The sequence below is a fragment of the Triticum aestivum genome, chromosome 6A (assembly GCF_018294505.1).
Source record: "Triticum aestivum cultivar Chinese Spring chromosome 6A, IWGSC CS RefSeq v2.1, whole genome shotgun sequence".
NCBI classification, from domain to species: Eukaryota; Viridiplantae; Streptophyta; class Magnoliopsida; order Poales; family Poaceae; genus Triticum; species Triticum aestivum.
This window is the reverse complement of record NC_057809.1, coordinates 54,353,435-54,367,315: the sequence shown is the minus strand read 5'-3', so window position 1 is coordinate 54,367,315 and position 13,881 is coordinate 54,353,435. Positions and strand designations below refer to the sequence as shown.

The window sequence follows — 13,881 nt, the reverse complement described above, 5'->3', positions numbered from 1 at the left end:
GCCAATCAGAGCTTACCTATGATCCATTTCCTCATCCAACAGATCATCACTTTTGTCTAGCAGTTTTTGAATCTTTTTCATAGCAGTTTGTTGCACAGTTGCAATTTTAGCAAGTTTCTTATTGCATTACAATGGAGTACACATAATGCATTTGAAAGCTTTCGATTTATTCATTAACTGTCAAAACAGTACAAAGAACATCAAAACTAATACTCCCTCTGTAAACTAATATAAGAGTGTTTAGATTACTACTTTAGTGATCTAAACGCTTTTATATTAGTTTACGGAGGAAGTATAAATTACATTTAGATTCGCAAACCATCTAGTTGGGTGTTTGATTCTGACCTCAATAAATTGCTCAAAATAACCAAGAAGTTGGCAAGAATTTGTTTAGTCAAAGTTCAGAATAAAATCACAGACGAACAAGGGAGAAGGCCTACCGACGCGAAACCCTACCAAGTGGAGTATAGTGAGACCTAACTCAATTTGTTTTTATTGCCATCTCAGTTTATCTCAGATCTCACTCGTCGGTCGGAAGGAAGGACACACACCCGCTCCCCCCAAGGGAAAACCCACACCTTTCTCCTCTCCCGCCGCCGCCGCCGTCGCCGGGCGCCATGTCGACGGCCGACATCGCCTGCCTCGAGCACGTCATGGACTGCTGCCTCCCGCCCTCCCCGGTCTCCCCCGCCGCCCACCTCTCCGCCTCCACCTCCTCCTCCTCCAGCGAGGACCGCATCAGCGCGCTCCCCGACACCCTCCTGCGCAACGTCGTCTCCCGCCTCCCCGTCAAGGACGCCGCCCGCACCGGCGCGCTCTCGCACCGCTGGCGCGGGCTCTGGCGCGCCACCCCGCTGGCCCTCGACGACGCCCACCTCCTCCCGTCCCCCGCCCCCGCCGCCGCGTTGGTGTCCCGCGTCCTCGCCTCCCACCCGGGCCCCTTCCGCGCCGTCCGCATCGCCGAGATCCGCGTCGACGAGTCCAACGAGGAGGCGCTCCTCCCGGAGTGGCTCCGCCACCTCGCCGACAAGGGCGTGGAGGACCTCACCCTCGTCAACCGCCCCTACTCCTTCGACGTGCCCGTGCAGCTGCCCGCGACCCTCCTCCGCTGCGGCGCCTCGCTCCGCCGCCTCTACCTCGGCGTCTGGCTCTTCCCCTTCACCACCGGCCTCCTGCGCGGCCCCGACGTCTTCCCCCACCTCCAGGAGCTCGGCCTCTGCCACGGCATCACGGAGGAGCGCGACCTGGAGTACGTGCTCGCCTGCAGCCCCAAGCTGGAGACTCTGGCGCTCATCTCCAACTACGGCTACCCCGACCGCGTCCGCATCGGCAGCCGCAGCCTCCGTTGCCTGGTGCTCTGGCATTCCTTGGCGGACGAGGTCGCCGCCGTGTCCGCCCCAAATCTGCAGCGCATCATTATCTACTGTACGCACCCCAGTGAGGATGACGGGGTCACCAAGGTCAGGATCGGCCATGCTCCCCAGCTCGCCGTGCTCGGCTACTTGGACACGGCCACCCACGAGCTTGAGATCGGCAACACCATCATCAAGGTACTCCAATTCTCACAAATCTTTGAGTGTTATGCTATCTTGTTTGATTTGCATCGAATTGTAGCATCAATTGATCGATGTTGCGACTATGTGCAGGCTGGGCTGACAAACCCAAATACAGTGGTTCCAAGTGTGAAGGTGTTGGCTCTGAAGGTCCGTTTCAGAGTGCCCAAAGAAGTCAGAACTTTGCTGTGTTTCTTGAGATGCTTCCCTGGAGTGGAGACCTTACACATCATGGCTGTGAGTTTTACCCTGTGGCGCATTCAAAATTTCCAATTTTTACTGCTTGCATTCCATCGTTGGCCCGCTGAGTTGTGTGCTTTGATTTTGCAGTCCGACAACGACACCGACCACTACGATGACCCGGGTGAAGTCAAGCCCAGCGACATGCTCAAGTCCACATTCTGGCAGGGGGTCGGTCCGATCAAATGAGTCAAGTCACGCGTCCAGAAGCTGGTGTTCGACCAGTTCACCGGGGGCACCAACCAGGTTGAGTTCCTGAAGCTGGTTCTTGGGAGAGCTGTGTTGCTGCAGAAGGTGATTGTCTTGCTGGCTGGTGCGGATTCTACCTCCATTCGCGAGGCCACGCGCATGCTCCAGCCGTTGGCTTCCAAGAGAATGTGGGCGAGTAAGGTCTCGGGCAGAACTTCCATGGAGGTCCGTGGGCGTGCGGCAGGCCAGGTTTGGAGGTATGACGAAGCGTCTGATCTTTCTATCAGTGACCCGTTTATCTCTTAAGCCGGTATCGATGGAGCGTTTTCATTAGCAGCTAGAGCATTATCGTTTGAATGGCACATTTCCTTGTGAAAGGGAAGTGATGTAGCATTAGCTAGCAGCTCTTTTTGGAGTGTTGGAGATTTGGGGTTTAGCAACAGAAGGTTGTGGGTTTAGCAACACCGATGAACTGAGACTTCTCGTGACTTGGATATGTAAAATGTAGTACTAGTTATCTGCACCCGCATGTAATGTGACATCCCTAGCTCTACTGTTACTTTTATTTCTGCAATCGATGAGATTTTCATGGCTGCGGCTGTGGCTTACTTATATTCGTATCTGCACTCAATGTGATTTTCATGGTCTGACTTAACTGTACATGTTACACCTCTGTTTGCTTCTAGTTTTTTTTAGCTCATTTTTGAGTCATGCCACTGCCGGGATTCATCTCTTAATCTTTTGTACGCCGGGCTCTGGGTTTGTTCATCACAATCCGCGTGGTGGAAAATGTTGATGTGAATCTTAAACCTGACGTATCCTGGGTTGCTGATAGTGAGGAATTTGTTTAGCTTAGCCGTTTAAGTAGAGGATAGTGTACTAGTGATCTTCCTAAGTTTGACTGCTCCAGTTTGAGTGCTCTCCATAATGTCTAATTCTAGAGCAAGGCTATGTTAGCCATTAAATTAGGTCTTTTGTTGTGGATGCTAGCCTTTTTTAAATGGAAAATCAAGATAATGCCACACCTGTTTCTCCAAATCTTGATTTGAAAGACACAGCTTCTTCCATGGTTCCACCACCAGTCTGAGCTTACACATGCTACAGTTGAGTAAACTGAACTTAGATGATTCTGTTCAAGTCTGACAGCGCCGTTACCGGTCCCTGATTTCTGCCTCTATCAACTACGGCGGCGGACTGAGAGTTGCCGGCCGCGATCACTTGAACGGTTGGCCGATTCGTTTTTTGATTTTGATGAGGAAGGTTGCATTCAGGGCATAGGGACGAGATCGTACGGCTGATGTGAGCCTCATCCTACGGTCCACCGGCGCCTAACACGCGCCCCCTGTCCTAAAGGCCCAAATATACCCCACGACGCAATCCAGGCAAAGCTCAGCAAACCTCAATCGCCTCCGCTGCCTCGCTCAAAACCTCGTCGCATCGTCATCTCCCCGAATCTCATCACCCGGAAACGGACGCGTTTACGATCCAGTTTTGTTTGCCCCCATGCAAAATTCAGGCGAGGCGCCCATCTGCGCTGCAGGGAACGCTCTACTTCCGAATTCCGATGATGAGTTTGGACGAGAGGTTCACTATAATCAAGCCGCATGAACCGTCCGTGGAGTACCGAGAGCTCATCAAGCCGCATGAACGGGGCCATGTGGTGGGCGCATGCAGTGTGCTACCGTGCTATTCCAGAAGGCATCTCCAGCCGTTCGGCCCCCCAGGGCGCCTAAATAGAGCGGCTTGGGGGCGTGCCGGCGCTAATTCGGCCTCTGGGGGCGACCTAGCTCCCAGTCACGCCCCCAAGCGCCGGCCTCAGGATCCGGGAAATTTAAACTTGATCGTTCCCACTCTCAAAAGACGCCACAAATCCGGCGATCGGGCGTAGTCTGGCGTTATAAAAAACAAGCACGCCGCAAGTTCGCGTGCGCAATGATTCACCCGACGGGGTCGGCTCCAGGCGTTGGTGGAGTCGGCGTGCGCGGGCTCGGCGGTGTCGGAGCTGCTTCGGTGCTGGGCTGTGTCGGCGCGGCTTCGGCACTGCTGGGCGGCAATGTAGAGGCGTCGTTCGGGCTTGGCGTCCGTGGGGTCGTGGGCACGGGAGCTTGACACGTAGGCGGCGGGCGGCGAGTAGTTGTATGGAGGGTACTGCACGCCGACGAAGGCGGACGAGGGTGTGCGCGTCGCGGGGTGGCCATGGGGGAAGGTCATGTTTGGGTTGAAGCCACCGTGCGCGTCGCCGTCGGCGTAGCCGGCCGACGACGAACCCCATGGAGATCCGACGCCTTGCTGTCCCCAGGGCGCATACTGAGCGTGGCTGACGACGGGTGGATTCATCATCCTCGCCTGGTCGACCGATGAGGAAGACGCCGCCGCGCGCGCCGCGTTGTCGCGGGCCTTCTTGGCAATGGCCCTGTTCCGCCGGTCGGCGGTGACTGCGTCGCGTCGCTGAACTTTCACCCTCCACTCGGCGTTTGACAGGCCTGGTGGCTTCGATGGCGGCGCCCTCGGCTTCCTCTGCTTCGGCTGGGTCACGGTGCCATTCGCGGTTGCCGCCGCGCGCGGCATGGCGTACTTCTTCGGCGGCATGGCGGCGACTGGAAGACGAGCGGGAGGGGGTTTGGCGGAAGAAAGGGAGGGAATGGCGGGAGGAAGGCGAGCGAGCGGGAGAGACGCGAGGGAAAAGCGTCAAAAAACGGCGGGAAAAGGCCCTCGGGTCGCCGCCAGGGCGGACCACGCGCCTTTTTCGCTTGTGCCGGCTCCCCAAGCGCCTCCCAGGGCGCCGGGTTCGGCCTGGGTCTGCCGGCACCAGTTTTGGCCCGAGCCGGTGAAAAACGGGTTTCTGAGGGCGCGACTAGGCCGTTTTTTTGGCGTCGGCGCGGCAAAATCGTCTGGGAAGGGCCTGTTGGGAGCACGGCTGGAGATGCCATTATGAAAGCGGCGCTCTGCATCCCGCCGAGGTGAAGCTGGCTCTTACAAAGGCGCTGAACAGGATGATGAATATTGTGTGTGGCCACTTCACCGACATCAGTAAAGCCAAAGATCTTAAGAAAGCTATGAAGGTGTAGTACGTTAATCAATGACCGTTGTATGCATAACGTTGGAGTCTTCAGGGATCCGGTCTAGTTTAACTTATGCCTTTAAGGATCACAATATGTTTGAGCAAATCTGTATTTAGTTATTTATTTGCAAAATACTAGCAGCAATGTGTCCCATTTGTGAATAGTTGATACATGGTATGAAGCAAATTTCTTAAAAAAAAGGGTTGAGGAGCTCAACATTTTGATGTTGTGCTGCGTGAAGATACAGAGGTCTAACATTCAGTTCGTGTGCATAAGCTGCTGTTCTCTTAGACAGGTTGTTGATTTCCCACATGAACAAGATCAGGCAGGAGGTTGAGGGCATAGTAGCAAAAGGTGAAATAGTTCTTCCATCCATGTGTCATCTAGGACTGACAATATTGATATCCTTTTAGATCTTTCAAAAAAAATATTAATATACTTTTACAGCCCACGCGAGGAGGATATCCCAACAAAACCCGACAGGGGTGCGCACATTAGCTTCTTTATTTTGTTCCACAAAGGTGCCCAACCAGTACAAGTGTTCTAGAATGGTTCCTTCATCCGCATCGATCAACCAGTACATGTTTTACAGAAACAAGAAGGTCGTACAAAATAATCGAAGGGCACAGAAATATCAACCAAAATGGTGTACTCCCTTCGTTCCTAAATATAAGACATTTTAAAGATTCCACTATGGACTATATACGGATGTATATAGACATACTTTAGAGTGTAGATTCACTCATTTTGCTCTATATGTAGTCTATAGTGAAATCCTTAAAAGGTCTTATATTTAGGAATGAAGGGAGTATGTAAACAATTCCATTTTCTGGTTAAACAAAATTGGAACGTGCAACAATTCCAACGCGGACGATACTCCTTTCCATTAATTTATTAACAAAAATATTCAGTACAAGTTAAAGTAACCACTGATCAAACAGAAAAAGGGGCGGGTAAGGGGAAGCGAGTTGGGGCATGAATGGGAAACCCGCTGTAGATGCTTAGTATAGAGACGTCTACCACGGGGCAAAAACCCACTAACACCACACACACGACATGATCAGATTCACAAGGTCCATGGGACAAAGGGGGCCTTACGAAACTGCACCTCACCAGGCATCAGACCTATGTGAAGAAACCTACAGCCAAAATACGAAATAGCAACTAAAACCTCCAGAACATGACAGCAACAGAACAATCACACGTGATGCACACCGACCGCATCCACGACCAGAAGATTGCCAGGCGATCTACCAACGAAGAAGCCAATAAAAAGTGCAAAAATGAAGGACGGATGAGCTAACATCGGCCGAGGCACACATTCAGCCCGGTTGGTATGTGCGCCGCTTCTCAACCGGTGGGTGGGCAACCACCGTGTGGGCTGTGTGTACCACACGATGGCCCTGGCCCTCCCCCAAGCCGCCGCCTATACAAATGCCGGCACAGCTTGATGATGGGCTCGCCGGAGAAGGCCTCGCCGCCCAACACCCGCGCCGAGCTCGACGCGAGGAGGATCAGCACCGTCACGACCATCAAGATCGCCGCTGAAACAAACTTCGGTCTCATCGTCGAACTAATGTGCTTTGCAATTCAGCAATAGCGTTGTTTGTGATAGAGATGCACATAGAGAGGTAGAGAAGTTCACGATGCATGGAGTTTCACGACCGTCGACGGCGTTCTCGCGAATGTTTAAAAAGGGAGAGATTGGCTGCTGCGTTTGTTTGAATGCCAGCCGCAACGCGCGCTTGTCGCTGCATGTATACGTAGGCCGCACGCTTGCTACATGTGTGGCTGAGAAGAGTTCTGCGCGTAAGGGCCGTACATTCTGTCATGCATGATGAATCACTCCATCCAACGGCCGTGTGAGTATAGACGAGGGTCGACCGGCAAGACGTACCGCAAGCTGGAATACGTGCGCGGTACGGTATGTATGCACTCTCAGAGGACGTAATATATACACGAATGCACCGTAGACAGTTACAAACGCATGCAGTTGCTTGATACCCACGTTTTCCATGTTTCCTTCTCTGACTCCGAACTCAACCGGTAGCTATGCTACATACCCCGCAACATAACAAAACCAGACGTACGTACAACTGTTAATTGGTTTCTAGCGTTTTTCTTATATATAGACACCAAAATTTGAGTCCAATATTGTATACCACCATGCATTCAGATTGTGGACATTTTCTCAGGTCCTCCTTTTGCATTTGGCTTGTATATGTACTAGTTGGATGCCCATGCGTTGCCACAGGACATAAACATTTATAAAGGCAATAAGCGGTCAAATTACAACAACTGTAAGTGTTCAATGTATCTCCGGCTACACGTGCTCAATGTATCTCCGGCTACACGCATCGTGTGCCATCTCCTCTTAAACTCTGCTCTCAGGCGGGTATTGAGGTAGGAGACCAACAATATGGTCATGTACTAAGAACTTCACATTAACATGGATAATGAAGGGTTAGCCAATTATATGGATAATGAAGAGTTAGAGGGTGTTTGTTTCCAGGGACTTATTGGTCTAGGGACTTAAATAAGCCTCTATAAGTCTCATCTAAACCAAACATGAGGGACTTATAGGGACTTAAAGTGGGCATTTGGGACTTATGAAATAAGGCTCTCAAGGAGAGACTTATAGGGACTTATAGTTGTAATATGGTCTTATAGAGACTTATAAGTCCCCGGAACCAAACATGTAGGAACTTTTTAGGGACTTGGAACTTATAAGTTGGGACTAAAAAAAGTCTTAGGACTTATGAACCAAACAGGGACTTAGACATCCGGCGGCAACATCTGCTACTACACGGTTGGTAGCAGTGGCCAACATAAATTAAAGATGGAAATCATGCTCGGGTTCTTCCCATGATTGTTACTCAAACCATGAATCTTTACTTCTTAATGCACTCCTCCCGAGCGTAAAAAAAGAGAACTTCGTTATTTACTTTAGTTTTTCTATTTGCATCATGTACATCAAATACAAGAAAATACCATGCAACATATAACAAGTAACCATGCAGCCATTTATTAGTTCACCAGAAGAATGTCTAATAGAGATTAAGCTTAGTGATATGCAACAAAGATCACGCAACAAGATGAGTCAGTGATACACAAACTATTTATCTGAAATATGGCTTTATTTCAACATTATAAAAAGGGAATCACAACATTACATCCGGCTGCCTACAACTAACAAATAAAAAAATAAAAAATTGCATTGAAACTACAACTTACATACAAGTTCATTTCAAAAAGAGTTGCTTTCCTCTCTGACAAAACTATCTGTTAACACAAGCAGGACCAAGTGTCGTCATATATACAAGAGTGCCCTTGTTTCTGGTTTCCTACAAATTTCAAAAGAAGGGATGAATTTTACCATGCCCCCCACACTCTGAACCTCTAATCAGAACATCAACCATAGCCGTTCTCTGGCTGCTTTCCCATGCTCAACTCCGCGAGCTTGCCTGACCATTTCTCTAGTGCATCTTTGTAGTCATACTAACCATGCCGCTGAATGGAGTGTAGTAGGGCAAGGACATCATGTCAAACTCCGACGCGACCTTGGTGTCATTGAAATAATGATGTGTGCCCTGCAGGTGCTCCTGCTTGTTAGAGCCATCTGACTTCCGGTCCCTTGCCACTATTCTTGAATGTGTCGATCGGTGACACTTTCACTCTTGATTGGTGTCGCTGACGTAGTCACTCTGTCTGTCTAGCTGCGAGAGTAGCAAAGGTGAAATATGTTAGACATTTAATTAATCTGCAGATCGAAAAAATTATATTCTAGATTATTACGTGCAATCAGCAGATTACATGTGCCACATACATGTCAAGGTATGAAAGAAAACTCACCTTAAATATAACTGAAGTGTTGGATGCTGTGTTTTATGATTTGACATCATACAGACATTATCCTGCAGATGGGCAAAAATCTTAAGCCATTTCAATAAATAAAGGTCTACAGTTCTCAAATGCATGGTATATATCAATGTGCCAACGCATTGCAACGAAACAATATAGATGATTTGATCAGGGTGGCTATATTTGATCAAAACAAATCTTGAACACAACCTATATATGGCCTCAACCGCGTGTCATGACGAAGACTTGACATCTTCTCCAGCAACCATTGGCGCTCTCTCCCTTGCCACCATGCTTCTCGCTCTTAATTGCTTCATGGCTCGCCATCCAGTTTATTGTCAATCGATTAAGAGTCCATGAGAGGAATTTATCCCTGCACCATCCATCGACATTACACAATCCAGGTCCATTCATCTCTCACAAAATCCAAAAAGGAACACAATCAAATATGAATCTATGCCTTCCCATAGGCACGTCTCAGGATTGCGCCCGTGAGCACAAGCAGCATACCGAACACCTCATGGAGGCATTATAATACGATGGCAAGTAACAAATAGATTAACAAATGAGCAAAGGAAAAGTAGCAGATGCTTCACCCATGTTAAATCGGTGGGCAGCCCTTAGGCTCTACGTGGTAGATCACATGGCCTTATGGATAGTCAATAGGAAGTCATATCAACAAAAAATATGGTGCTCAGTGCATCATCAAAATGCATTTTTCTTCTTCTGAAAATCAAATACTTATGGCGTAACAAGACTATTGTGTTCAAGACATAAGCATCAGTACCCGCCATATATATTAAATAGAAAAGTTGTGGGCAAGCAAATGGAATAAAATGATGTCATCCATATGTAACAAGTTTGGACAGGTACATTACCAAATCAGTCATCTATGCAGAGTTGCATAGTAATGTTATTGCTATGCCTACCTGACCTGCTCCCCCCCCCCCCCCCCCCCCCCCCCCCCCCCCCCCAAAAAAAAATGGGATAGGAATAGCTAGCTAGAGAATGGAGTGAAAACTTTGTCAATCTAGCAAGCTTGAACTTCTTTTAACGCTTTCAGCAACCTAACGTTACTCCTCTGAGGAAGATTTGATACAAATATTCTATTCAAGCATGAAGTTAAACTTCGTCAAACTTCAAAAACTTGCTATGTGTTTTCTTGCTTTCAGCAACTTTACCTTAGTCCTCCGAGGTTCACAATAGTCTGGAACTAAGGAATTGCATAGGCCTTATATGAGCTATAAAGGAAGAGACAAGAGTATTTTCTGAGGATTCCGTTTCATCGAGTCAAAGAAGAAATTACGAATCACCTAAAAAATTGTTCTTCCATCTCTACCTCCATGAATCCATTGCCTTACGCAATGCCCATGATTCAACCTGCAAATAAAAGAACAAAGGTGAGCATTCACACAAGTGGATGAACATATATAGGTGATGCGACGTGAGACCAATGGTTCTTGTAGAAGAGTCTGTCTGGCGCATCAGCAACAATATCGGATCACGAGGAAGCAGAGGACCATAGCGAGTCTTTGTGATGGATAGAACGCACCTAGGCTGGCCCTGGAGTAGAGGAGGGCGTGGACGAGTTTATTGTCGTGGAGGGGAGACTCCGCGCCGTCGATGCGCCCAACCTAGATCGTGCCGTGGTCCCGTCGCCTCACCTCACCTCCGTTGCGTCGTAGTCACCTCGCCGCCGCCGCCGTCCTCATGCCTCGCACCGCATGGACTGGGGGAGAGGACGCCGGTGAGGTCGAATCTCGAGGGAGAGGGAGGCGCACCTCGCCGCCGCCGCCGCCGCCCACATGCCTCGCCTGGATTTGGGGACAGGAGGGCAGGCCGCTGGGGAGGTCGAGGGAGAGGGAGATGCCGGCCAGCGGCGTTGGGAAAACCAATTTGCATTGGGGAGGCGGAGCACGCGCGCTGGATATGGAGTTGCCTGCGGGGAGAACGACTGGTTTTGCTTTTGCCCAGGTCAAGCGGCAGTTGGGGATCGCGGCACGGGAACGTGTGTGCGTGGCTTGTAGTTTTTTTTTTTTTGGCTTTTGACGAAGGAGTCGTGCGGGTTTTTTTTTGGCTTTTGACTTTTTTTTAACACCAACTTATATTAATTAACCAACCACACCAGTACACTCATTCGATACAATATTCACCACACAGGGCGGTACATCATTTACAAAAATACTATCTAATCTATTGTCAAAGCTATACTTAGCGATTAAATGAGCCACCATATTGGCCGTACGGCTAATCTTTGACAATTGAAGATTGTTGATCAACTTCGAGATACTTAACGCTTCCATCTTCAGGTCACGCATAGCAGACCTGTCATAGTCCCCCGATGCAAGAGACGCTACCACAAAAGCGCAGTCAGTCTCTAAAATTATAGGATTATGAAGATAATACCTATGTAGAGACCGGCAATGCAAGCTCTAAGCTCCGCTTCCTCCACGCTTTGACAGGCACCAATGAAATCCCACGACGAAACAATAACTTCCCCTTCCTCGTCCCTGACCACCAACCCCACACTGGCTTCTCTAATGGACTCCACGAAGCTAGCATCGACATTAATCTTGAACCAACCTGCAGGAGGCGGGGACCAGCCACTACATCCAGAGAATTAGGAACTCCGCTAATCCGGACCAACGGCCCTTTTCCTTTATTTTGAAAATCCACCGGCCTCGGAGAATGATATGCACCAAAAGACGCCCAATAACTGTCCACAAAGCAAGTAGAAGCTGAAACTGATTCCTTTCCTTTACCAAAGATCAAATCATTTCTCAAATGCCAGGTCCTCCAGAATAAGAATATAATTTGGTCTCGCATTACGGGGTTTAATTGACTTAGGAGAACAATAAACCAATCATACCCCGTATATCTGAAAACCTCCTCATCACGTAGAGCCCAAATGTTCCTCATGGCCATGCGAAGCGCACGCGCCTTCGGGCACAAGACAAGCGCATGGAAGGTATTTTGATCCTCCATGCCACAAATAGAACACGTACTAACAGAGGCTTGATGATGCGCCACTCTATTAACCTGTACGGCCAAGCTATTGGAAGCAACCCTCCATGCAAAAATACGAATCTTCTGAGGAATGTTTGCCTTCCAAATAATATTCCAAATTTTCCTCTCCGTCCCTACCGCCTCAATGGATTGTCCCTCATCCTCTTTGTTATCCTTAAGGGTGAGCGCTAACTTGTACGCACTCCTAACTGAGAACAACCCTGACTTTTCATAATGCCAAGCAACAAAATCTGCCTCCCCATTTGATTGGATCCGCATCCTCAAAATCTCATCTGCATCATAAGGGTAAAATAAATGCCTAACCAGCTCCTCATCCCATCTCCTTTCACCACTCATGAACAATTCCTCAACCCATTTAACTCTAGTTCTATTCTTCTTTGCAGAGATTTTAAGTCCAGAAGCTCTACGAAGCCAATTATCTCTCCAAATATGTATATTAGCCCCATCACACACTCTCCAAATAACTCCGGATTTAAGCAGCTCCAACCCATGCAGAATACCTTGCCATGTGAGAGAAGCCGACTGCGGGAAAGCTGTGTCTAAAATATGCCCCTGTGGATAATATTTTGCCTTGATCACTCTGGCACACAGAGATTCCGGATTTACCACCAGCCTCCATGCCTGCTTCGCTAAAAGAGCCTGGTTAAATAATCCGAGATCCCGAAAACCCATACCACCCTCCGCTTTAGGCTTTGTCATCTTATCCCAAGCCAAGCAATGAGTCTTCCTTCTGTTTTCCTCATCCCCCCACCAGAAATTCCTTATAATCTGAGATAATTCCTCGCACAGAGACGCCGGGAATTTAAAAATACCCATAGCATACACCGGAAGAGCTTGCAGAACAGATTTAATCAATGTTTCTTTTGCCCCACAAGAAGCATATTTCTCTATCCAGTCCGATAGTATTTTGAGAGCTTTGTCCTTAGTGGATTGAAATTTGCCCGCCTTCATTCGACCTTGAGGCACCGGTAAACCAAGATATTTGTCCTCAAATCCTTCGGCGGTAATGCACAAAATTACCATAACAGCCACTTGAACTTCCATACTACATTTTTTACCAAACATGATAGAGCATTTATCTGGGCTCAACAATTGGCCAGTCCCTTTCTCATATGTTGAAATAATATTTTAAATTGTCAACGCTTGATCAATGGCTCCCTTGAAAAATAAAAGACAGTCATCTGCAAATAATAGATGTGAAATACCCGGCGCTTGCCTGTTCACCTTGAATTCTAGCAGCGCTCCTCTATTACACGCATCCTGTAACAATACAGAGAGGGCCTCGGCCACGAACAAGAATAAATAAGGAGATAGAGGGTCTCCTTGCCTGATACCACATGAAGGCATAAATGACTCCAAGAGTTGTCCGTTGAAGCGAACAGAGAATTTCACCGAGGTAACACAGGCCATAATCCACTTTATCCATCCACTTGCAAACCCGAGCGCACTCAACATACACTTCAGAAAATTCCAATCCACTCTATCATAAGCCTTAGCTAGATCAAGTTTATACGCACAAAACTCACCCCGCCCATCCTTGAGAGTGTTTAAAGAGTGCATACATTCAAACGCAATAAGCGCATTATCAGATATCAATCTCCCAGGAATAAAAGCACTTTGTGTTGGCGAGATCATACCATCAAGGAGCGGCCTCAATCTGTTCACTAGGCACTTTGAGATAATTTTATAAATGACATTGCAGAGGCTGATAGGCCGAAATTCTTTGATCGATTGGGGGTTATTTACCTTTGGTATAAGGACAATTACCGTATCATTAACACCTTCCGGCATCATACCTGTATGAAAGAACTTTTTAACTGCACGAATAATGTCCTCCTTCAACACTCCCCAATTGCGCTGAAAAAATCTTGCCGGAAAGCCATCAGGACCTGGAGCTTTAAGCAGCCCAATTTGAAAGAGAGCATCACTAACTTCCTGGTCCGTAAACG

At 48.3% G+C, this 13,881-nt stretch overlaps 1 long non-coding RNA gene and 1 pseudogene across 4 annotated transcripts; one reads left to right on the top strand and one right to left on the bottom strand.

Moving 5' to 3' along the window:
- Window positions 1–518: 518 nt before the first annotated feature.
- Window positions 519–2,590, top strand: LOC123130252 (F-box/LRR-repeat protein At3g26922-like; annotated as a pseudogene).
- Window positions 2,591–8,151: 5,561 nt separating this feature from the next.
- On the bottom strand, window positions 8,152–10,868 carry LOC123131963 (uncharacterized). Of its 4 annotated transcripts, none has more exons than XR_006464436.1 (5): window positions 10,458–10,868; window positions 10,219–10,285; window positions 9,116–9,278; window positions 8,897–8,958; window positions 8,152–8,760 (listed from the first exon to the last, which is right to left on the bottom strand). It is a non-coding gene; the product is annotated as an uncharacterized lncRNA (long non-coding RNA). The 4 variants fall into 4 exon arrangements; XR_006464438.1 differs by adding an exon at window positions 10,087–10,146 and having other exon boundaries at window positions 8,897–9,278; window positions 10,245–10,285; XR_006464437.1 differs by having other exon boundaries at window positions 8,897–9,278; window positions 10,087–10,285.
- Between the last annotated feature and the right edge of the window lie 3,013 nt (window positions 10,869–13,881).